The 26,221-nt window shown below is 41.5% G+C and overlaps 1 pseudogene; it reads left to right on the forward strand.

The window, feature by feature from the left end:
* Positions 1–3,448: 3,448 nt before the first annotated feature.
* LOC116481548 (tubulin alpha-8 chain-like) lies at positions 3,449–25,071 on the forward strand (annotated as a pseudogene).
* Positions 25,072–26,221: the final 1,150 nt, after the last annotated feature.

Genomic DNA, 26,221 nt, shown 5'->3' on the forward strand with positions numbered 1-26,221 from the left:
TTTTTTTTTGTATTTTTAGTAGAGACGGGGTTTCACCGTGGTCTTGATCTCCTGACCTCGTGATCCGCCCGCCTCGGCCTCCCAAAGTGCTGGGATTACAAGTGTGAGCCACCGCGCCCGGCCTAAAGACTTTTCTTAAGGGAACCCAAAGGCACCCTGAAGCCAGTAGCCTTCAGCCCCTGCAGGAAGAATCAGGCACTTCTCTGAAAGCTTTCTCTGCCTGGAAAAGAGCCATCAGCTTTGGCTCTTTGAGAACTCTACATTGAGCCAATAACAAAATTTTATTGAAGCCTTTGGGGGGGTCCATATATCCCAAATACAATTTCATGTTGAAAATAATATTCCATAGCTTCAGAAATCCCTTTGTATATCAGAGTTCATGAATATAATCTCCCTCTGGGGAGAAAAGGAAAGGAAAGTTTCCATTCTAAAGCTGTTTATGTGTAACACAGCTAAATAAGATTCTCGTCCTGACTTATTCTGTATTTAAAACCAAGGATTCCTCAACTGATGAGATAGAAAAACGGGTTGTTCAGAAAGCCCGCAGTTGTATCAGATTTGGGTGTGTGTGTGGATGTGTGTGTGTGTGACTTGTATCAACACTGCTCAGTGATGTTTAAAACCTCTAATGTCTTCAGTTCAGCAAGAAAGCCAAATGGAATTGGGTTTGATCCATTTTCTCTAAACATAGTTGCCGCATTTCTCTAAGAGTAAATTGGATTTGGTGAAGATTAAAAGGTAGGCAAAGAGAAGTAACTTCTCTACCAGTTATCACTGACAACCCGTACAGCCAAGTGTTTGGCATGTGCCTGTTGTCTGTTTTTCTGGCCGTAGGGAGCAGCTCAAATGACAGGCACACAGATGGATGCATTGTGTGATTAATGGTGTCTCCCAGGCCTGGTGGAGGGGATGCAGGAAATGGTGGCATATATAAGCGAGTCCTCTTTTTGGTTTAGTGCTCCTTCCACGGTTTGCAGTAGAGAAGAATCAGGAAAAATTCCAACCTCATTGTTTGCTAGAAAATATGAAGGTACCCTTCTTTCTTTTTCTGGAATCACTTGCCAAATCCACGACTTTAATGGGAGACCACACCAACTTCCTGATTTGCCCATCAAAATTATATTCTCCCTCTCTCCCTCCCTCCTCCTCTTCCTTTCATCCTTTGTTCCTTCCTGCCGCTTTCTTTGTTCTTTTCTTTTTCTTTGCCTTTTTTTTCTCTCTCTCTCATACACTACCTCACCTCAGCAGCCTCAAAGTGGACCACTAGAGTAAGCTCTCTGTAAAGTCTCCGAGGAGTGAAAAAAAGTGTGTGGAGCTGGCCTGGTGTGGTGGCTCATGCCTGTAATCCCAGCACTTTGGGAGGCCGAGGTGGGCAGATCACCTGAGGTCAGGAGTTCGAGACCAGCCTGGTCAACATGGCGAGACTCTGTCTCTACTAAAAATACAACAAAACATTAGCCAGGTGTCGTAGTGCACAACTGTAATCCCACCTACTTGGGAGCCTGACGCAGGAGAATCACTTGAACCCAGGAAGCAGAAGTTGCGGTGAGCCAAGATTGTGCCACTGTACTCCAGCCTGGGTGACAGAGTGAGATTCTAAAAAAAAAAAGCAAAAAAAGTGTGTGGATCTGGGAAGGGCAGGAGCAGGCAGCATGAAGGCCTAGGGACCCCAAGTCTCATCAAGTAGATCCCCCCACCACTTTCTCACCAAAGGGGTCACTCCTGGGTCTGGTGCTTCTAATGTGTCAAGAATAAGAGATCATAATTTCATCATTAAAAATGGGTCAAACACGAGGCCATATTGTCAGGATCATACCCAAAGCTGAGATTCTTTCCTTGGCTTTACATTTTAATTTATTTTGCTTTTAGTTTCATTTTTGGAGACAGGGTGTTGCTGTTACCCAGGCCGGAGTGCAGTGGCAAGATCACAGCTCACTGCAGGCTCAGTCTTCTGGGCTCCAGCGGATCCTCCTGCTTCAGCCTCCAAAATAGCTGGGACTACAGGTGGATGCCACCATACCCAGTTAAGTTCTCAAAATTTTGTATAGAGACAGTGTCTCCCTATGTTGCCCAGGCTAGTCTTGAACTCATAGGCTCAAGTGATCCTCTTGCCTCAGCTCACAGCTGTGAGCCACCTCTCCCAGCCTAATTTATTTTGAATACCAAATATTAATAGAAACACCGAAATAGCTTTTTAAAAATTAACTTCTTTTTGAAAAGGTAATAGAACCATGCAAAAAGTAGAAAGGGGTGAAAATATTCTTCCAGTTCTATCTCCCAGCCCCTCTTACTCAAGTTCATCAATGTCCCTTTTAAAAAATCAATAGACTTTTTTTGGTAAGGAGTTTTAGGTTTATAGAAAAATCGAATGGAAAGCACAGCAATATATATTTCTTCATCAGTTTCTCTTATTATTAACATTTTCCATTAGTGTTCATTTGTTACAACTGATAAGCCAATATTGATACATTAATATTAATGAAGGTTCATAGTTTACATTAGGGTTCACTTCTTGGTGTTGTATATTCTGTGGATTTTGACAAAGGTATAGTGACATATATCTATCATTACAGTATCATAGAAAATAGCTCTACTGCTTTAAAAATCATCTGTGGGCCGGACGTGGTGGCTCACACCTGTAATCCCTGCACTTCGGGAGGCCAAAGGGGAAGGATCACTTGAGGTCAGGAGTTCGAGACCAGCCTGGTCAACATGGTGAAACTTTGGCTCTACTAAAAATACAAAAATTAGCCAGGTATAGTGGTGTGCACCTGTAGTCCCAGCTACTCGGGAGGCTGAGGCAGAAAAATTGCTTGAACCCAGGAGGTGGAGGTTGCAGTGAGCCAAGATCGCACCACTGCCCTCCAGCCTGGGTGACAGAGTGAGACTCCATCTCAAAAAAATTAAAGAGAGAGAGAGAGAGCAAAAAGTCCTCTGTGTCCTGCCTGCCTACTCAACCCTCCCTTCCCTAAAACCCCTGGAAACCACTGGGTTTTTGTTTGTTTGTTTGTTTGTTTTACTGTCCCTATAGTTTTGCCTTTTCAAGACTGTCAGAGCTGGTATCATCCAGTATGTAGCATTTTCATATAGGCTTATTTTACTTAGCAACGTGCCTTACTATTATTATTATGCCTAAGCTGTGCAAAAGCTCATCTCTTTTTATTGATGAATAATATTCCATTGTCTGGATGTATCACAGTTTGTTTATCTATTTACCTATTAAAGGACACCTTGGTTGCTTCTAAGATTTGGCAATTATGAATAAAGCTGCTATAAACAATCATGTGCAGGTTTGTCTGTGGACATAAATTTTCAACTCATTTGAGTAAATACCCAGAAGTGTGATTGCTAGATCATATCGTAAGAGTATGTTTAGTTTTGCCTTCCACCCCAATTCCCCTTTCGGTGGTTTGCAAGTACACGTTAGCACAATAGGTACTTAGCAGAGATGGAGATGCAGACCCTGCCGATAGCTCCAGATGGACACCAAGGCAAGCGCTGCCTCCATCTAGAGGAACACGGGGGTCACTGTGAGGGTCATGAACTCTATCGGGCTACAGGAGAGCTTTGCGATTTCCTTGGTCTGCGACCTCAGGCAAATTGCTTACCTTTTTCATGCTTTTGTTTTCTCAACAGTAATTAGGCTTGGTAATAGCACCCAGACAGTAGGTTCTGAGAATTACCTGAAATATTCCATGCACACCTTAGTGCAACACTTGGTACAAATAAGTGCTCAGTAAATGTTAGCCATTTTTATATCATAAGACATAAACCAGCGTTTTTTCTCCCAAAACAGCCAGTGCGTTCTTTAGAGAGAAATTCATGCGACGGTGCATTCAGGAGCTCCTATGACAGAACAACTAGACACACTGAGGAGTCTGGTGAGAAACAAATGTGTAGCAGTTAAAATAAAGGAAAATTAAGACTAGGAAGAAAATGTCCTTAAGTGAAATTGCTTCCTCCTCGGAGGTTTGGGTCCGCGGTATAAATTTCGCACTCCACTCTCAACCCTGGTTCCCATTAGTGACTTGCTGGCTCAGGACCCCCTAGGATCAGTCCCGGACTGTGAGCTGCCCTGTCTCTGGTGGTCTGCCAAAGCCTGACCCCAGACACCAAGGCTAGCCTGGCACCCCCACACAGTGAACAGCCTCCTCACCCCAATGGCCTGGCTGACGCTCGTGTTTTTCTTTTTTCAGGCAACTCTGCAGGCAGGTGGGAGAAAGGACATAAAGCCATCCATGTGATTTTAAAACAATTTATTTGAGTGGTTCTTATGCAACGACATAATGATAGATGCTAACAATGAAAAATAAATGCACCATGGCTGGATCATCTTTGTATTGGGTTCATTTTGGAAATTAACAAGTAAACGAAAGAAACAATTTTTCTCCAGAGCATCCCTGATTAATAATCTATGGTTCCCTACAATGCAGACACTCCATTGGAAATGGAAACATTTGAGTTTGTCTACCAGCTGAATTGCCTTCATGATATCAAATAACTAGTTTTCCTGTTTTAACTGCACAGGCAGGGCTTAGGTGTCAGGGGGTCAGAGCATATGGAATTTTTTTTTTTAACTAAGATAAACAGTGAAACCCAATAACTTATGCAGGGCAAGTGGCTCCAAAACAGACACTAATATGAGTTATATCTGCATTAATAAAGCGTGGCACCAAGGGCATATTTGGATCAAAATATTTTGAATAAACGCAAAACTAAAAGATGACCGAAGAGCTCAGAATTCTGCCTAGGAATTACAAAGTAGGCTTGAAAAGTTGAACTGTAGGAGACAGCGGTCTGCAGGCATCCCCCAAAGACATGACTACAGCCAGGTTTTAGGATTGTTCAGATCATTAGTCCCGTGGGAAGAAGAACGGAAAGAGGGCAGGAGAGCTGAATGAGTAGAGTCTTTCTTGTTTAGCCTCCTTACCCCACTCAGGTGTCCGTCATAATTCTTGGCACAATTCAATAGAGAGTTGTGAGACAAAGGAAAGGAAGAACAAAGGAAACGAGAAAATAATCAATCCCAAGGACAGGCCTCTCACCCTAAATTTGCTTTGAGTGTAATCCAGCCCAGAAAAATTTCTCTTCGTTTCTAGAACCTTCTGTGCCTTAAGGTTCAGGCTTGTGAGTCTGGGTAATGACTAACGACACAGTCTCCAGAATCAGACTAACTCAACGTGGGGTCTGGATTCACCTTTCACTAACCTTGTGAAAGTTCTTCCCTAAGGCTCAGTTTCCTTGTCGTGAAATAGAAATAAGAAATGTGAAATAGGAACATAATATTGCCTCCAGATTCTGTAAGGATTACATACAATAATAATGCTTAGCATAGTCTAATGCATAGTGAGTGCTCGGTCTAGGTCATTATTACATTATTGCTGTCATCATTGCTATTCTGAACCATTACCCCTGTTATGGAATGTTTTTCTATCTGAAACCGGAAATAGGAAAGGGATTAGAGGCAAGGTTCAGACATGGACCCTGGGGCTGGGTATTCTGGCATCTTAGATGCCCTCAGCTGTGCTGCATCAGCCACTTAATTCAGTTTTGAGGACTTTCTCTGCAAAAGACTCCAAAAGGGATTCTGGGGAATATGTAGGGCTACAGGGGAATATGGTGCTGTCCAGGCCTGATAAGCGCATTACCCGCCCAGGGTGATTCCACAAGCGTTGCTGCCCAGTTCAACTTGCTGTTATGTAAAGTTCACTTCAAAATAAAAGATGGGCCTCTTTGAATCTGAATTCACACATATCATCCTGACCCTGAGACCAGCCTGACCAACATGGTGAAAACCCATCTCTACTAAATACAAAAAATTAGCCAGGCATGGTGGCACATGCCTGTAATTCCAGCTACTTGGGAGGCTGAGGCAGGAGGCTCACTTGAACCTGGGAGGTGGAGGTTGCAGTGAGCTGAGATTGCGCCATTGCATTCCAGCCTGGGCAACAAGAGTGAAATTCTACAAAAAAAAAAAAAAAAGTGCTACAGTCAGAAACTGGATGATGGCTGAGGAGCCTACGCTGACTCCCTCAGCTAAGCCTCACAATATATCCCCACCTTTGCAAAAGAGAATCTGTATGTTTGATCATCCTTCTAACCATTTCACTTTGTTAGCCCAAACAGAAAAAGACATCGAAGACTCAACTAAGAGAGATAAGCAGATAGTTGATTAGACTTGAAATTCAACTGATTCAGCAAGATTTAGAATGATTTGGGAAAAGGCGACGGGTCCAGACCACACTCTTTTTAGAAGCAAGTCAGGCCTCCATCAGACAGAGCTATGCCCAGCTCTGAGGAGGCCTTTTCCAGCAAATTTTCTTCCCCACTTGAAGCCAAATGTCCCTTGGTCTGCTGTCAGTCCTGGAGATGTGGTGAAGGAAGAGTGGAGGGGGATTGGGCTTTTATCTCTCCATGCAATCAGAGCCATGCAATTATCTTTCTGCACTAATAGAAGGATGGGCAAAGAGAACATGACCCCAACCTTTAATTTCCTCTCGTTGTCAACAGAGTGACCCTTCCCTTGGGTGGGAAATCTCAAATTGCTTAATTTTTATGACTTTTATGGCTTTGGCTACCAAGTGAGAAAGCGAGAGAAAGTTTAAAAGTATTAAGGCCAGGCGCAGTGGCTCACGCTTGTAATCCCAGCACTTTGTGAGGCCAAAACGGGAGGACAGCTTGAGGACAGGAGTGTGAGGTCAGCCTGGGCAACCCCTACCTGAAAAAAAAAAAAAAAAAATTAGCTGGGTGTGGTGGTGCATGCCCATAGTCCAGGCTACTTGGGAGGCTAACACGGAGGATCACTTGAGCCCAGGAGTTTAAGGCTGCAGTGAGCTATGATTGTGTCACTGCACTCCAGCCTGGGTGACAGAGTAAGACCCTGTCTCTAAAAAGAGTTATTTTAATTAAAATTAAAATTTAAAGTATCAAGTACCTGAAAAAGTGTTTTCTATGTTATCCCTAAGTTGTATGTCCCTAATGCTGAGAGGAGAGCCCGAAAAGACAAATCTCTCTGCACCTGGTCAGCCTCTTTGCCAATTCACAACCCCAGTAGCACTCAGCTCATCCCACTGGAATGCCCATGTCACATGTTCACGTCCTCATTTAGGGAGAGGGGACAGGGATGCAGACATTTAGTATATTCTTGAATTTCTAACTTTCTCCTCTTTGGAGTTCTGTAGCTGTGTCAGACAATTTTATTATAATGATTCCAACTGTACCTAATCTTCACTAGATTTAGGAAAAAGAACACCCTCTCTCCCCCAACTAGGTTTCTGAGTTCTGGCATTAGTTTTGTTTTCAGAGTAATGACCAGTACTCCAAGCCTGGATAGTCTTGCTGGAGAACTCTCCACCTGGAGCCCCGCCCATCAGCCCTGCGGGACTTCCTTCAGCTCCTCTGTGATGAGCACCTTCTGGTGTGAGGATGATTTCTTTATCTTCCCCTAATTCCTTCCCCTGGCCACTTCCACCCATCTTTCACACACTGGCTTTAGCATCATTTCCCACAGGAAACCCTCACAGCCACACGTGCTCCTTGTCCATGCATCTATGGCTCCTCCTGGATGACTCCTAATACACATGCTTTTTAAGGCTGCCTGGTTCTGCTCTGCAAGTTCAGGGATCATGTCTATCTTTTCACTGTACCCTGGTGCCTAGCACAATATTTACACCTGGGAGGGGCTCAATAACCTTTGATGACAGTGAAAAAAAGAAGGAAGAGAGGGAGGGAAGGAGGAATGCAGGAAAAGAGGAAGGAAGGGAAGGAAGAAGGTAGAGAGGAAGGGCAGAAAAAGAGATCAGAGTGGGGCGCAGTGGTGGCTCAAGCCTGTAATCCCAGCACTTTGGGAGGCCAAGGCAGGTGGATTACCTGAGATCAGGAGTTTGAGACCAGCCCAGCCATCATGGCCAAACCATATCTTTACTAAAAATATAAATAAATAAATAAATAAATAAATAAATAAATAAATAAATAAATAAATAGGTGGGCATGGTGGCATGCACCTGTAGTCCCAGCTACTTGGGAGGCTGAGGCAAGAGAATCGCTTGAACCCGGGAGGTAGAGGTTGCAGTGAGCCAGGATCATGCCACTGCCCTCCAGCTTGGGTGTCAGAGAGAGACTGTGCCTCAAAAAGAACAAAAAAACAAAAAATAAATAAAAGAAAAGATCACTGCAGAGCCATTCCCAATTGGTCATACCTAAATATGCGATCTCTCGTTCTTCCCCTTTTTTCTCTCTCCTCATTCTTCTTCTCACAGAAACTCCAAAATTAAAATAAAATTAAAACCAATCTGTCTGTGTATACCCCAATTTGGTCTGTATTGTGGGGTTTTTGTTTGTTTTTGTCATTCTACACCCTGCCTCCACAAACTCAAGTATATTTCAAAGCCAATGTACTGGACGAGTGTGAAGCAGCAGGTCCCTCTCACACACATCCCAATAAATAAATGACAAGATCTGTTTTATTGAAATATGATTTTTTAATTTAGGGCTTGAAAATCTTACGAAAGTTGTTTTAAATCATCAAATAATTCTATCTGGACAGTGACATTGCAAAACTAATAAAATGAAAACACTAGAAATATTTGGAGGTGCAGGGAGCTGAGGCTCATTTTGGGGCAAATGTGGAGAAAACGTAGTATTTGGATAGTTAGATGTTTCATTTAGATTTTTGTTTCATTAGCAACTAATGGTTGAGGTGTCTAGTTATTTAATAAAGTAGAGGTGTATTTCATTTAATAAAAAGAAAGCTTCTCTTCCTCCCCATGCAATGTAGAAATTGGAACAAAGATACACCAAAGCCCTGTTAGGACATTTTCCACGGGATTAAAAACAAATCCCAAACTGTACAATGCTGTAAGAGGGGGACATTACACTGTATGTAAGTGTGACTAGATAAAAATCTTTCAAGGAAACTTTCCGTTGCTTTGGATGAATTTCCCTCTTTTGTGAAGAGAAATCGAGAATTTTAAAAAAGAAGGAATACAATACAATAGCATTATAGAACAGAATAATACATGTTCACTTGGATTGGCGTCTTCATCTTTCACTTCTTCACCTTAGGAAATGTAGTGCAGGAATGGCTGAATTCCAGGGCAGGGCAAGAAATAAAGTGCAGTGTAGATTTGATCATGACAGGAGATTTCAAAAGTCAGAGTTACTAAGCCTGGGCTGAAAAATAAGACAGATTTACTTAGGCATTAAAGATATGTACTAGGCAGTAAAACCGATAGATCCTTATTACATTGTCCCATAAGAGACTGGGCCACTCAGAGAAGTTAATGCTAAGGAAATTTAAAGCAAGTTATAGGAAATACTTCTTCACTTGGTAGAATTCATGCTGAGGAATTTGCTGCCACCGGCAGCCATAAAATCAATCACTGAGTTGGATTTTTCAAAGGGCCAGGATAATGTATGACCTACTCTTCTGGCTAGTTGGGGAGGACAGAAGCAATCAATTCGCCTGCTTCTAGGAGATCACAGTTGATTACAAGTGGGGTCAGCAAAAGGATGTCCCCACACTTGATCAGGATAATTAAAAAGTGTTTGCCCGTGCTCACAGGTCCTAGAAGAAGACTGGAAATAGGATAGGATCAAATGGCCTGATCCAACTTGACAGCTTTTTGACCAGAACAGAGAATTAAGCAACAAACACACACAAAAAAATCAATTCCAGCAACAAATTAAAGATGTTCCTCAAATATTTTTTCATAGAAGCAATTTTGTTCCTGGTAATAGAAATATTACACAGTGTTTTTGTTTTTAATCTCACTCTCCAACAAGCATTTTCAAAGTGCATCTGCCAAACTTGAAAACAGCTAGCATGCATAACTTTCTTTTCCCCAAAAGAGAGCAGAGTGTAGTTGAAAAGTTGGGACTAAACTACAAATATTGGCAAGGTGATGTTAATTTTGATGTTATGTTGAATGTCAGTAGGAAAGTCCTTTGATAAGGTCATCACAGTTTGAATTCAGCTTTTTTGTTGTTGTGTTTTAGCTATTATCTTCCCCATTTCTTTAACTTCTTTTTCTTTTATGAAAATAGGATAAGGTCGCCAGGACTTCACTTTACGCTACTACAAGTGCATCAAAACCAATATTGTATCTTTGGCATTCGAATCCATGAACTTCTGAAAGAGAAACCAAAAAGCCATGTCAGGTATGGTTGGAGCCCGCATTTTCATTTGGGAGCAGAAGCATGTCACATAGTCTTCTAAAAAGAGAAATTTTGCTTTAAAAATGACACAACAAAATAAAATGCTGACTAAGTCATGGTAAAAAGCAGTCTTTGAATTTGAATAAAGTGTAGCAGTGCTGCAAAGGAAAAGAAAATGTTTCGTTTCACTTCTTGAGAATCAGGAAGCGTTACAGACTTTAATGGACTGTCTGATTTCATTACCCATGTTAAAGAGAAAGCAAAAGTAAAGATAAGGAGAGTCTGAAATCTCTTCCATGGTAAACCACCACAATTTGCAATAGCTGTTATAATTTGTAGCTTAAAGACATGCTTATTTTGATAAGCATGTTTTAGTGAAACATTGTCCTGACTGCTCCACCATTGCCTTCCACCACCCTCCCCACCCCACAGAAAAGAGACGGAAGAGTTGCTCTTTTCATGCAAATGTCAGGGGAGTGCTCTATGGTTGCCATGGCACTGTGCTGAAAGCTCTGTAGGTCATTCCTGAATCTGCTCACAGGACACCTAACCGCTACAGCCTTTTTTGTGGAGGGGGACTCTCTGGAGCCAGACCACCTGGGATCCAGTCCTGGCTCTGCCTCTCATCAGTTGGGTTTCCCTGTGGAAGTCATTTACCTCCCCTTGTCTCAATATCCTCAGCTGTAAAATGGGCAGAACAATATTGCCTAAATCATAGGATTGTGAGAAGTTTAAATCACTATAAAATAACTAGAATTGTGCCTGGCACGTTGTGAAGTGCTGAGTCATTGTTGCTTTCATTTAGTCCCCAGAAAGCCCAGTGCTAAGGAAACTTATCTTTCCACTGGGAGACAGAGGAACAGTGGGGTCACTTCTACTTTCATGGACTGGGGAGTAGGCATGCGAGAAGTTTTCACTGTTATATTCTTTCCCTATTTTGGCCCTAACTCCTTATGCCCCTCTCCTGCCAGGTTTCTCCTAGAATTCTGCACACCATAAACCAGCCAAGTTCACTCCATCCTCACAGCCCTTGCATCTTCTCTTTGGGCCTGAAATAGTTGCCTCTTCCCTCCTCCCAGCAAACTCTGACTTGCTAATCCACAGTCATTGGTCAGCCCTCTGCTTAGATGTCACCATCTCTGAGAAGAGTTCCCACAATCTGAGTTCGGTGCTCCTCATGCATGTGCTCCCATTCTCCCTATACTTCCATCACCATCCTTCATTGCCTGTTTACTTTTCTGTATCCACCATGAGAGTGCAAGCTCACTTGGTAGGGATTAGGTCTTGCTCTTTCACTGAGTTTCAATTCTGACAGGCTGTTCAATGGTCCTGAATGAATGAAAGACTCAACCAAGTTCAACAGGAAAGGCTGCACCTTCCCAGAACACGCTATTTTCATTTGCCTTTACTCTACAAAATCACCAGGGTCTACCCAAATGAAATTGATGTTTCGACCATTACTGTATTCAAAGCCAACATTACAGAAGAACCAGTGTTGGAGGTATATAGAAATCATTGGTTCATCTCTAATAAAACTAACACTGGGAAAAATTCATAATGCACTAAAACTGTGGAAAGTTCAAAACAAGTAAAATAGGAGAAATGCTTTCACTGGAGCTTATTTAGTCTAAGAAGAAAGACTCAGATGGGTGTTTTTGTTTCACTGTTTTTAACATGGCTATATACTTCATTATTTAATCAAATTGTAGAGTTTACATTTCTCTCAGAATATACCAAATACTCTTACAATCTTTGGAACATATATAACATATACTTGGCTTTGTGGTGGACAATCAGAATGGGGAGAAAAACTATTAGAAGGCAAGCTTAGCAAGGTAAACAACTGATTGGGGCAATTCACCCTTGCCTCCTACCCATGCTTGAAAGATGTGTTTAATATAGGCAGAAGCTTTGCACAGTACAGACGAATGATTCAGTTCTTCATTTCTCTTTGTGAATGCAGGTTGAATCTGGATTTGGACATATACAACAACAATAACATAACTGATATATTCAAGCAGGAGAGATCTAAGAGGTCCTGCCAAGTGCCATTCATGTGTTACTTCATTTAATCATCACAAGAATCCTATGAGGCAAAGAATGATTTAACAATATAGATGAGTAATTTGAGGTTTTTGATTAAGAAATCTGCCTGAGGTCACACAACCAGCAATCAGCAGAACCAGGCTTCAAACCTGGATTCCAGAGTTTTTCCCACTCACTTCTAGCCAACACTGCCACCCTCACCCAAACTCAGGCACCTTGAGAAAGACCTGAGGTCTGGAATCTGAAGACTCACATTAATTATTGCTCATATCAGCTTGAGCAGTTCACCTCATCTCTCTGGATCTCTATTTCATCACCTATGATATGAGAATAATAATATAATCTGCCCTACCTGCCTTCCAAAGCTTCTGTGATAATAAGTGAGATGGTTTACGTGCCGGAAGTTAGGAAACAGGAACGTGTTATACAAATATCAGTTGATAAATTTTATTTAAAAGCATAGTCTGGGCCAGGCACAGTGGTTCATACCTGTAATCCCAGCACTTGGGGAGGAGAACAGATCTCTTGAGCCCAGGACTTTGAGGCCAGACTGGACAACATGGCAAAACCCTGTCTCTACTAAAAATACAAAAGATTCACTAGGCATGGTGGCACATGCATGTAGTCCCAGCTAGTTGGGAAGCCAAGGTAGGAGGAGCAATGGAAGTCAAAAATGTAGTGAGCCATGATTGCGCCATTGCACTCCAACCTGGATGACAGAAGCAAGACCCTGTCTGCCAAAAAAAAAAAAAGAAAGAAAGAATAAAAAAAGCATAGTCTGTTGGGAGTATTTTACTTGTGACAGTTGAAAATCTGTTTCACCCAAGCCAAATATGATTAATAGATGATAGTGATGGACTTTGCCCACACAGATTAATGGATGTGATTTGAAGGAGGAAGTGGCTGTCCCATAACCATACACTCCAGGCTTGAGGAAACAGTAATTGCCACCTGTAGAAAAATAGGACACAAAGACAGTGTTCCCATTCTAAACATAGTTGTGCTTGGAATCAACACTGCTTGCAGATTAAGCAAAGGTGAATCACAGGGATTTCCCGGGAGTTAAAAAATAATCTTATCTAAAGAACAGACCAGCATCTTTGCATCCATATATTAATAAATATCCAAATATTTATTTATTTGGAGAACATTGATCACTGACAAGTTTTTAAAATTTTGTTTTATAGCCTACATAACTTCTCTCCACCAATATATTTTTCTGTAAAAATGCCGCAAAAGATGTTATCTAATCCTGCTACATGTGCAAAGCTCTGCGGAAATGTAGTGTTAAAGAGAAGGTAACTTGAAAACATTTCATCTATCAGATTTTTCCACCCGTCCTTAGCATCATAACCCTCTTTGCTTTCAGTTAAGTCAAGTCAAGTCACCCTTGGCTATAATAATTTATGTTCCCTCCTGCATTTGTTGAGTACTGAAGCATGTAGTTGAGTACTAGAACAGATATCTGTAATTTTTCTCTGTCCAGCATACATTCCCTGTTTATATAGCACTTTGATTTTCCTTTAGGATACCATTCCCTTTCTCCTTTTTTGGTCCTTCCTTAAGGTTTAAGTGGTGCTAACTCCACCGATCGTTTCCAGCAGTTGGCAGGTGACCTAAGCCCAGCCAATCAGAATGATGGTAAATTTTTTCAAGCCTGGATATGTTATCCAATCAAGACCTATGGATATCAACTCTGAAATGTTTAATGCAACTATCGAGAAAGAGGCTAAACTAGTAAGATATAATCTGAAATGTTAGTAGCCATCTGCGCTGACATTTGAAGAGAATCTACCACAGAATGAAGCCAACACAAAGAAAAGCAGAGCCAAGAGATGAAAAATAGTTTCCTATTGTATTTGCATACTTAGCTCTTTCCCTGATCTTTTCCATTATATATGCTAATACATTCTTTTTTAAATTAGGCCAGTCTCTAGTGAGGTTCTATTACTTGCAACTGAAGGCAATCTCACTAATCTAAAATAATTTATCAGTTGTGCAAAATTCACAGTTGTTACATTTACAGTCTGTCAGGACCCCGATAGCTTCTAAGGGATAGGGAGTAGAAATAGAAAGAAAATATGTACAGCTGGATTTTCTCCTTTTGTTTCACTTCCTTCTCTGTTCCTGATCATCTCAGTATGTTGAGTATTTTATACACAGAGCACATGTAATATAACAACTTCTTTCTGTTGATTATGGCAAGAAGTCCAAGCTGGAACTCTCCATTACTCAATCCCACCACACCCCAGGTTTCCACAGCTGTAGCTGAGCCCTACAACTTCATCCTCACCACTCATACCACCCTAGAGCACTCTGATTGTGCTTCATGGTAGACAATGAGGCCATCTATGACATCTGCCATAGAAATTTCAATATTGAGCACCCAACCTACACTCACCTTAACTGCTTTATTAGCCAGATTGTGCCTTCCATCACTGCTTCCTTCAGATTTGATGGAGCCCTGAATATTGATCTGACGGAACCTCAGATCAATCTGGTACCCTGTCCCCACATTCACTTCCCTCTGCTCATGTAGGCCCCCAATATCTCTGCTGAGAAAGCCTACCATGAACAGCTTACTAGAGCAAAGATCACCAATGCTTGCTTTGAGCCAGTCAATCTGATGGCAAAATCTGAGTCTTACCATGATAAATACATGGCTTGCTGCCTGTTGTACCATGATGTTGTACTATTAAGTACATGGTAAATACATGTACTTGCTGCCTGATGTACCAGATGTTCCCAGATATGTCAATGCTGGCATTGTCACCCTCAGGACGAACCACAGCATCCACTTGGTGGATTGGTGTCCCACTGGCTTCAAGGTTGGCATCAGTTATCAGCCTCCCAGTGTGGTACCCGGTGGAGACCTGGCCAAGGTACAGAGAGCTGTGTGCATGCTGAGCAGCACCATTACCATTGCTGAGGCCTGGGCTCACCTGGACCACAAGTTTGACCTCACATATGCCAAGTATGCATTTTTTCACTGGTACATGGGTGAAGGGATGGATGAAAGAGTATCTCAAAGTAAAGGCTTTGGCCGGGCGTGGTGGCTCACGCTTGTAATCCCAGCACTTTGGGAGGCCAAGGCGGGCGGATAACGAGGTCAGGAGATCGAGACCACGGTGAAACCCCGTCTCTACTAAAAATACAAAAAAAAGAAAATTAGCCGGGCGTGGTGGCGGGCACCTGTAGTCCCAGCTACTCGGAGAGGCTGAGGCAGGAGAATGGCGTGAACCCGGGAGGCGGAGCTTGCAGTGAGCCGAGATTGCGCCACTGCACTCCAGCCTGGGCGACAGAGCGAGACTCCGTCTCAAAAAAAAAAAAAAAAAAATCAAAGTAAAGGCTTTAAGATTTTTAAAAAGGGGAAGAATCTAGAAAAAGTATTCTAGATTAAGGGCCAAATTATGCTCCTTACCCTGCTACTGAAGAGCTGTTGGTGATTGAAAAAAGTCATCCAACTATTTTCGTTCACACCAAGAAGAAATCTACAATCCTAGGAAAAGGGAAGGAAACGATTGGCTTATGCTCTAGCATTGGTCTTACATATCAAAGCTCTGGATTTATTTTTTTATAATACCAACTTCTATTTTAGATTCAGGGGGCACATGTGCAGCTTTGTTACATGGGTATATTGCATAATGCTGTGGCTTGGGGTATGAATGATCCCATTACCTAGATACTGAGCATAGTACCCAACAGTTAGTTTTTCAACCCTTGTCTCCTTCTCTGCCTCCCCCTTCTAGTAGCCCCCAGTGTCTAATGTTGCCATCTTTATGTCCATGAGCACCCAATGTTTAGCTCCCACTTATAAGTGAGAATATTCAGTGATTGGTTTTCTGTTCTGGCATTAATTCACTTAGGATAAATGCCTCCAGCTGCGTCCATGTTGCTGCAAAGGACATGATTTCATTGTTTTTCATGTTGTGCAAAGCTTTGGATTCTAATCCTAATGTCACTATTAGCTGGTTTTGTGAGCTTGAGCACATTGTGTCATTGCCGTGGGTATCTATAAAATTAAGTCAGTGACAGTGAACCTGCTTACCTCAGATAAATTATGGTGAAGCAAGAGAGAAAAGACATTTGAAAATGCTTTGAGAAGTTTAAGGTTCTGAGTACATGCACGATATTGTTACTAGTAACAGTAAATGTCAAAGTTTCACATTTGTCTGAATAAGAGAGAAAATTTCCCTCATCACGGCATTAGAGGATATGGCCTGGAAATCACCGTGAGGTCATTCTTCTTCTACTTTTTTATTTTTATTTATTTTTTATTTTTTTTAGACCGGATCTCTGTCTGTCACCCAGGCGGTAGTGCGGTGGCACAATCACAACTCACTGCAGCCTCAACCTCCGAGGCTCAAGTGATCCTCCCACCTCCTCCTCCAGTTCTTAAAAATGGAGAAAAACCAACCCTATTCATTTACTTAACAACGTTTTTTGATGCTGAGGACTTTCTACTTTAATAAGGTATAATTTATATTTTTATATTTAATTTTTATCTTTTTAAAACTGTCTTTATGTTCTGCCTGAAAAAACTTTACCTACCCTATGTTCTTAAAGATAGTCTCTTTTTTACTTCTAGAATGTACAATTTTTGCTTTTACTTTAGATCTACGGTCAGTTGAAATTATTGTTTCTTTATGTGAAATATAGGTCCCACAATTTTTACTTGGCTAGTCAGTTGCTCCAGACCATATACGGCACACACACACAAAATTCATTGAACCATCTTGTGTACTTGGTGAAAATTAACTGACCAGGCTGGGCTCAGTAGCTCACGCCTCTAAACCCAGCACTCTGGGAGGCCAAGGCAGGCAGATCACGAGGTCAGGAGATTGAGACCATCCTGGCCAACATGGTGAAACCTTGTCTCTACTAAAAATACAAAAATTAGCTGGACGTGGTGGCAGGTGCCTGTAGTCCCAGCTACTCTGGAGGCAGAGGCAGGAGAATTGTTTGAACCCGGGAGGCAGAAGTTGCAGTGAGCCAAGATTGCACCACTGCATTCCAGCCTGGGTGACACAGGGAGACCCCGTTCCCCACCAAAAAAAAAGGAAAAAAAAGAAAAGGAAAATTAACTGACCATGGATTCGTGGATCTATTTCAGAACTCTATTTGCTGCATTAGTCTACTTGTCTAACCCTGCAGCATGCAGCACTGCTTAATTATTTTATTTTAGTTTAGTTTAGTTTAGTTTAGTTTAGTTTAGTTTAGTTTAGTTTAGTTCAGTTTAGTTTTGAGACAGGGTTTCACTCTGTCACTCAGGCTGGAGTGCAGTGGCATAATCACTCAGGCTCACTGCAGCCTCAAACCCCTCAGCCTGAGTGATCCTCCTGCCTCAGCTTCCTGAGTAGCTGGGACTAGAGGCATGCACTACCATGCCTGGCTAATATTTTTTATTTTTTATAGAGATGGGGTCTCACTATGTTGCCCAGGCTGGTCTCCAACTCCTGGATTCCAGTGATCCTCCCACTTCAGCCTCCCAAAGTGCTGGGATTACAGGCACGAGCCACTGCCTCCAACCAAGGTAATATTTTCTATTCGTGTTTAATGATTTATCTATAGCTCTGCAACATGTCTGTGCCATCAGCTCCTACATAGAAAAGAGTAACTACTATACAACAACAACAAGAAAACATTACCTGTTACCAAGAGAACTGGGTTCTAGTGCTAGCTCTGCCACTAGCTTCCTTTGTGACCTAGTGTACCAGCTTTCTCTAGCCCTCAGTTTTGTTTATCTACATAATAAAAGGATTAAATTATGTAATGTGGTGGCCATCAAGAATGCTCACCGATGTCTGGCTCTCCTCTTCCTTCCAGGCACACAGAAGACTATACTTTTCATACCCCATTCTAGTTATGCTCAGCCAGGTGACTAGTTCTGGCCAACAGGATATAAGCAGAAGAGACATGTGTTATTTCTGGGTATTTCATTGCCCATGAGAGGTATTCCAGTGCTCTCTTCCCCTGCTGTGGTCACAAAGTATACCACTAATTTGATTTGGTCCAGTTATTGATAGCATTGCCTCTATCATCTTGGGCCCTTTAGTGGGTATGTGAAATAGAATCACCATGTCAACATGCAATTGATATGTAATGTGACTGAGAAATGAGCCTGAGAAATTGTTTTTTAAACTATAAATATTTTAGTGCTAAGTTGTTACAGCAGCATAATCTGGCTTATCCTAACTAATACAGGTAATTTCTATATTTTCTCTCAATTTTCATATACTGCAATTCTATACATATATGTTTTCTATACTTAAAGAATGAATTTAGAGCAAAAAGAAGCTGCAAACCTCACAGATCTGCTAGGATATTTTTTAAATAAGTTACATGAGAGATGACTGTAAGGAGAGGCACCATGGAGTTTGTCTACCACTGTGAGAAAAGGAGGACATTCTACAAGATCTGGTTAAATATGTCTTCTAATTCTTCCCATCAGGACTTTAAAAAATGAATTAAAAGATGTACTCTATGTTACTAAGTATCAGAAAATAGATGTCAAATGTGAAAGACACGTGTGCTAATACAAAAATGTGCAGAATGTAAATGTAGGTTTAATATAGACATTGTATTTAATGCATTAGTCATTTATTTGCAGATGTCATCCGAAGGACTTAAATAATAAGCACACTTTAATAAATCTAGCAAATAACATCATATTCCTAACTGTGCTCATCATATCTTTACCCTCTTTACCAAGGAGTATGTTGAAACTGTCTGATGTAAAATAAATTTCACGTATTCATGCTTTTTGAGGTATTTTGTTTGTTTGTTTGTTGTTTGTTTGTGTGTTTGTTTTTGCCAAAAGATAAGAATACCCATTCAAGGAAATGTCAAACAGATGAGAATAAGAATAATGATGTGTTTGTAGCCAAAGAGCAAGCCAAACAAAAAGGATAATTTGTCCACTTTATCCAAAGACTTACTTGATTTTATTGAGCCCAAATAAGCCCTAGACCTCTACTCAAATATAAATGGATTCATCTGAAACAAGCTCATTTGCCTGGCAAATTCCAAAGTGCCTCTGCTATGGAAGTATGTGACATGAGTAAGAAAAAAGAAGAAAAGAAAGGAACCAAAATGGTTCCAGTCCCTCTTGTTTTCTTAGCTCCTACCTCACCATGAGTTACAGATGGACAGAGGAGATAGGAAGGGAAAAAAAATGAACAAAACTGGCTAAGGTAGGAGGATCGCTGGAGCCCTGGAGCTCAAGACCAGCCTGGGAAGCCCAGGGTGACCTCATCTCTACAAATAATTTTTTTAAAAATTAGTTGGGTTTCGTGGCACATGCCTGTGGCTCCAGCTACTTAGGAGGTTGAGGCAGGAGGATTGCTTGAGCCTAGGAGGTTGTGGCTATAATGAGCCATAATCACACCACTGCCCTCAGGCCTGGGTGACAGATTGAAACCCCGAAAAAAAGGAAGGAAGGAAGAAAGAAAGAGAGAGAGAAAGGAAGGAAGGAAGGGAGGGAGGGAGGGAGGGAGGAGGGGGTGGGTGAAAGCAGAGGAAGAAATTGGCAAAGTGAGAAGGGTTAGTAAGATAAACAGAAAGAAGGGAAATGCAGAGAGGCTCACAGTTTCAACCATGGTCAAGTTAAGGTGAAGCAGCCAACTAGTGAACAAGAAAACATTTCTTGACTCTTTTACTAAATGGCCCTGAAATGTTTTAGTTGAGCTAGTTCTGCAATGGCCCCTGTACCTCACCTCTCAGAAGTATAGGTTAGAGACATGCAGGAACCACAATTAAGGTCACTTTGGTGCAAGAGGAGCCTCCAAATGGTCTCTTAAGAGAGACCAACCAACAAGCAGAAACACTGTGGGATGGAAGACCATGTGGAATGTGAGGGCGCAGCACAGAGACTGCCACTGTCTTCATGTTGCCTTTATCCCATCTCACCAAGCTCCTCCTAGAGCAGCCGAGAAGGCCAACAATACTCCAGTCATTCCTCCTGACTCTAGATTTTCAGACGATTCCGCCATACTGATGTCTAGGTAAAAGGAGGGAGGTGCACGTAAGCCAGAAAGTGTTCTAACAATGTAGGAGACTTGAAAACCTCCGAGCCCAGCCTGGCCAACGTGGTGAAACCCTGACTCTACTAAAAATACAAAATTAGCTGGGTGCGGTGGCACGTGCCTGTAATCCCAGCTACTTGGGAGGCTGAGGCAGTAGAATTGCTTCAACCCGGGAGGCAGAGATTGCAGTGAGCCGAGATCACACCATTGCACTCCAGCCTGGGTGACAGAGTGAGACTCCATCTCAAAAAAAAAAAAAAAGTAGCTAACTTTTTTTTTTTTTCAAGATAGGGTCTCACTCTGTTACCCAGACTGGAGTGCAGTGGCAGGATCACAGTTCACTGCAGTCTTGACCTTCCAGGCTCAAGTAATTCTCCCACCCCAGCCCCTGAGTAGCTGGGACTACAGGCATGTGCAACCATGCCTGGCTAGTTTTTTGTGTTTTTTATAGAGACAGGATTTTGCCATGTGTCTCAGGCTGCTCTCAAACTCCTGAACTCAAGCAATACTCCCACCCTGGCCTCCCAAAGTGCTGAGATTACAGTCGTGAGCCACTGTGCCCAGACTTTTTTTCTTTTTTTTTTTTTGAGCTAACAATTTTTCCAGTACCTACTATATGCCAGGCAATAAGCTAAACCTTTTGCATGCTTTGTGTAATTTAAAATCCCTACAACTAGTCAGTCATGGTGGGTGTGCCTCTAGTCCTAGTCACCCAGGAGACTGAGGCGGGGCAATCACTTGAGCCCAGGAAGTCTCAAGGCTGCAGTGAGTCATGATCGCACCACTGCACTCCAGCCTGGGTGGGACAGAGCAAGACCCTGTCTCAAAAAAACCCAAAAAACTCTAAATCATAGTGTTACTTGCTCGATTTATAGATGAAGAAAATAAGGTCAAAAGGATTCAGTGAGTTCTATAAATTCTCACAGTTTGTAATGGCAGCGGTAGGATTCTAACCCAGATCACCTGACCCCCAAACCAGCTTTGGCCACACTTCACAATGCACAGACTATGAGTAAGCTACATTTCCCCCAAATTGTTCCCAGTAACTATTGAATGCCTTGCATTATTTACACCCATCCTTATTATTCCTTATTAGTTCAGTGATGGGTCTCATTCTCACCAATGATTACTTTAAGTATGTCAGTATTAAAATAACTTCTCTCCTTTCACTAACCCTTCACCTTTCTTGGTCATCTTTATCTAACTAACCCAACAACTGGGTTTTAACCTCTATAGCAGAGAGTCTTTCGGGGAGAGATTCAATTAATATATTTTTATGAAAGCTTGGCAGATACTTAATTGGGCTTACAAGTATTTCATAGTTGAAGAAAGTGGCTCATTGACAAATAGTAGCAGTAATAAATATTTGTTGAATGATTGAATGTTTAATAATTAAAGAGATCCTCTCTCAGAAACACTCTTCTGTTAAGCTACTTTCAAAGAGGCTATACAAATGAGAAAGGTGTAGAAGGACATAAATAAAATCTTTTATTTATTCATTTTAATTTATGCCTTCCACAAATATTTATTAAGTGCCTTTTCTAGTCAATACCAGACACTGTACTAATTTCACTCATGGGGTTGTACTAGTTGTCCATTGCTATGTAAAAAATTAACCGAAAGTTTGGCAAGTTAAAACAACAAACATTTATTTTCTCCCAGTTTCTGAGGGTCAGAAATCTGAAAGTGACATAGCTGGGTGTTTTCAGTTCAGGGTCTCTTCGGAGGTTGAATTCAAGCTGCTGGGTGGAGCAGAGGTCATCTCAAGAGTTGACTGCGGTAGAAAGACCTGGTTCCAAGCTCACTCTCACAGTTGGCAGGCCTCTGTTCCTTGTGGTAATTGGCAGAGACTTCTGTTTCTCACCATGTGGGCTGTTCTGTAAGGCTTCCCAGAGCCAATGATCCAAGAGAGGAAGAAAGAGAAAGAGCATACACCCACGCCAGAGCCAGAATGGATTTTTTACTATCCAGCTTTTTATTACCTAGCCTCCAAAGTTGTACAATGTCACTTTCGGGAGTTAGGCTCCACCTCTTGGAGTCGGGAGAATCAGGGAATTAGTGGATACAATTTTAAAACTACCAAGAGGAAGCCAGGCCCAGTGGCTCATGCCTGTAATCCCAGCACTTTGGGAGGCATAGGCAGGAGGATTACTTGACGCCAACAGTTTGAGACCAACTCGGGCAACGTAGTAAGACCTCATCTCTTAAAAATTTAAAAATGGCTGGGCGCAGTGGCTCGTGACTGTGATACCAGCACCTCGGGAGGCTGAGGCGGGCGAATCACCTGAGATCGGGAGTTCAAGACCAGCCTGACCAACATGGAGAAACCCCATCTCTATTAAAAATACAAAATTAGCCAGGCGTGGTGGAGCATGCCTGTAATCCCAGCTACTTGGGAGGCTGAGACAGGAGAATTGCTGGAACCCAGGAGGTGGAGGTTGCAGTGAGCCGAGATCGCACCATTCCACTCCAGCCTGGGCAACAAGAGCGAAACTCCATCTCAGAAAAAAAAATAAAATAAATTTAAAAATTAGTTGGGCACACTGCATTGCCAAGATAATCCTAAGCCAAAAGAACAAAGCTGGAGGCATCACGCTACCTGACTTCAAACTATACAAGGCTACAGTAACCAAAACAGCATGGTACTGGTACCAAAACAGAAATATAGACCAGTGGAACAAAACAGAGCCCTCAGAAATAATACCACACATCTACAACCATCTGATCTTTGACAAACCTGACAAAAACAAGAAATGGGGAAAGGATTCCCTATTTAATAAATGGTGCTGGGAAAACTGGCTAGCCATATGGAGAAAGCCGATACCGGATCCCTTCCTTATACCTTATACAAAAATTAATTCAAGATGGATTAAAGACTTACATGTTAGACCTAAAACCATAAAAACCCTAGAAGAAAACCTAGGCAATACCATTCAGGACATAGGCATGGGCAAGGACTTCATGACTAAAACACCAAAAGCAATGGCAACAAAAGCCAAAACTGACAAATGGGATCTAATTAAACTAAAGAGCTTCTGCACAGCAAAAGAAACTACCATCAGAGTGAACAGGCAACCTACAGAATGGGAGAAAATTTTTGCAATCTACCCATCTGACAAAAGGCTAATATCCAGAATCTACAAAGAATTTAAACAAATTTACAAGAAAAAAATCAAGCCCCACCAAAAAGTGGGTGAAGTATATGAACAGACACTTCTCAAAAGAAGACATTTATGTAGCCAACAGACACATGAAAAAGTGCTCATCATCACTGGCCATCAGAGAAACGCAAATCAAAGCCACAATGAGATACCATCTCACGCCAGTTAGAATGGTGATCATTAAAAAGTCAGGAAACAACAGGTGCTGGAGAGGATGCGGAGAAATAGGAACACTTTTACACTGTTGGTGGGACTGTAAACTAGTTCAACCATTGTGGAAGACAGTGTGGCGATTCCTCAAGGATCTAGAACTAGAAATACCATTTGACCCAGCCATCCCATTACTGGGTATATACCCAAAGGATTATAAATCATGCTCCTATAAAGACACATGCACACATATGTTTATTGTGGCACTATTCACAATAGCAAAGACTTGGAACCAACCCAAATGTCCATCAATGATAGACTGGATTAAGAAAATGTGGCACATACACACCATGGAATACTATGCAGCCATAAAAAATGATGAGTTCATGTCCTTTGTAGGGACATGGATGAAGCTGGAAACCATCATTCTGAGCAAACTATCTCAAAGGCAGAAAACCAAACACTGCATGTTCTCACTCATAGGTAGGAATTGAACAATGATAACACTTGGACACAAGATGGGGAGCATCACACATGGGATAGCATTAGGAGATATACCTAATGTAAATGACGAGTTAATGGGTGCAGTACACCAACATGGCACATGTACACATATGTAACAAACCTGCACATTGTGCACATGTACCCTAGAACTTAAAGTATAATAAAAAAAAAGTTAGTTGGGCACAGTGGCATAGGCCTGTAGTCCTAGCTACTTGGGAGGATCTCTTGAGCCCAGGACTTCCAGGTTGAAGTGAGCTATGATTGCACCACTGCACTCCAGCCTGGGTGACACAGTGAGACTGTCTCCAAAAATTAATTATTAAAAAAAACTATGGAGGGGAGGTTGATTAGAAGGGGAAACTGTTAAATTTTATTCATATACTTTTAAATATCTTAACCAATTATAATTGTAACCTAATTTTCCATTAATAGACAATATATAGCCGTATACTTAGGATGAGAAAGCAGATAATTAGACATGGGTCAGGGGTGGGGTTGATCTTCCTCTCCTTTCTCAACCTCTCCACAGAAGACCAAGAAAGCTTCCATCTGTCATGGAGATCTTTGTTATCTTTTGATAAGGGATTCTATTTTCCATTCCTATGTCAAGGTATTGCATAGACACAAAATTCCAGCAAGTTTGCAAACCTCAGTAGTGCAGACAGAATGGAGGAAACTCAAGACAATACAGAAAAGGCCATCAAAATGATTATCAGGGAACCTAGAAACTGCCATATAAATGTATTTCCCAATGAATTTTAACATCCAAATTCATTTAACTTTTAATGGTCTGACTATATTTTGACCTGCTGAACTGTTTCACAGATTTAAATTGTCATCATTGTCCTTCACATCAAATAATGAATTCTGAGGCAGAATTTCCATCTGTCAGTTTAGAGAATGCAGCATCTCATCTCTGTATTGAAATCAAGTCCCTCTCACCTTTCAACAGCCAAAGAACCACTTCATCTTCAGCAATGTGGAAAGCCACAAATCAATTAAACTTACCTCGCGTTTATGAGTACCCATGAATTGCACTTACAATGGTTGTACAAAAGGGTATGGTAGTGTCGGCTTCTCAACGAAGGCTCCCAAGTCAGGTAAGGGCACATCTGGGGTCAGTGATACTTTCCCTATTTGTCCTGTCTGTGACTCAAGAGGAGTTCTTCAGTTTTTTTCTTGGGCCCGCTGCCACATCAATGTTGCAATATTCCTTGTCACTGTATTTAAATCTAAGAAGAAAACCGCATGCAGGTTTTTGAAGAGCCACATGTGGCTAAGAAAGCCTCAGGTTGGAATGTGGCCCTGTAATCCCCTCACAGGGCTGGAGAGGAAACAGCTCCAGAGAGGGTTCCAAATACACACCAATGCCCCTTCGAGCTACGTTTTGCATTTTGTTTTCTGCTTTAAAATCTCTATTGGCTTCACATCTGAGAAGGCTTAAGAACATAATTTATTCCATATAAGGTTCCTCGTAATTTATGCTCAGTAAATTGGCAACATAGGAAGAATTTTTTCATTGACTACCATGGAAGATTATTAAAGGCCATCTTGTGCAAGTAAAGACAGTTCAAGCAGCCATACGTCGTACAAAAGGAAATTTCCTAGCATCCTGTGTTTTAAATGAAAATAATTTATATCTTTTGAATTTATAAATGTAAAATTTTAGTTTTTACACAATTGCCCATTCACACAAAATTCTTCTCTAGACAGTCCAACTCCAGGATACACTTCACCTTTTATAGTCCCTCTTCCTCAAAACCAGGTAAATCCAAGAAAACCTGAGGTCTATAATTCACTCTACTTCTGTATTTTTTTTTTTCAGTTTTAGATCTATGCCAAGATAATAGCTCACTGTCCTAAAATGTTGGCTTTCTTGACAGGTAAATATTAACTCTTTGTTCTCAGCTTTGTCTTTCTCAGCAAGTGATAGATACCAGCTCTTCCATTGTTTTGTCCCTTGATGAAAAACGGATTGAATTTGTGTGCACAAGGCCAAGTTCTATGGTTGCAAAGTAGGAACTGTGTTCCATTATTCAGGTACAAACTCACAAACATCTAGATATTTATAGTTTTTATTCTAATGAGTAATGAAGGTTTCATTTTCCTCTCTTTTTGTTTTTGTATCCAATAAATACAGCTGTGGGTTGAAGGATGTTATTTGTAATTATTCCGTAATGA

Source organism: Hylobates moloch, unplaced genomic scaffold (assembly GCF_009828535.3).
Source record: "Hylobates moloch isolate HMO894 unplaced genomic scaffold, HMol_V3 SCAFFOLD_14, whole genome shotgun sequence".
Classification (NCBI taxonomy): domain Eukaryota; kingdom Metazoa; phylum Chordata; class Mammalia; order Primates; family Hylobatidae; genus Hylobates; species Hylobates moloch.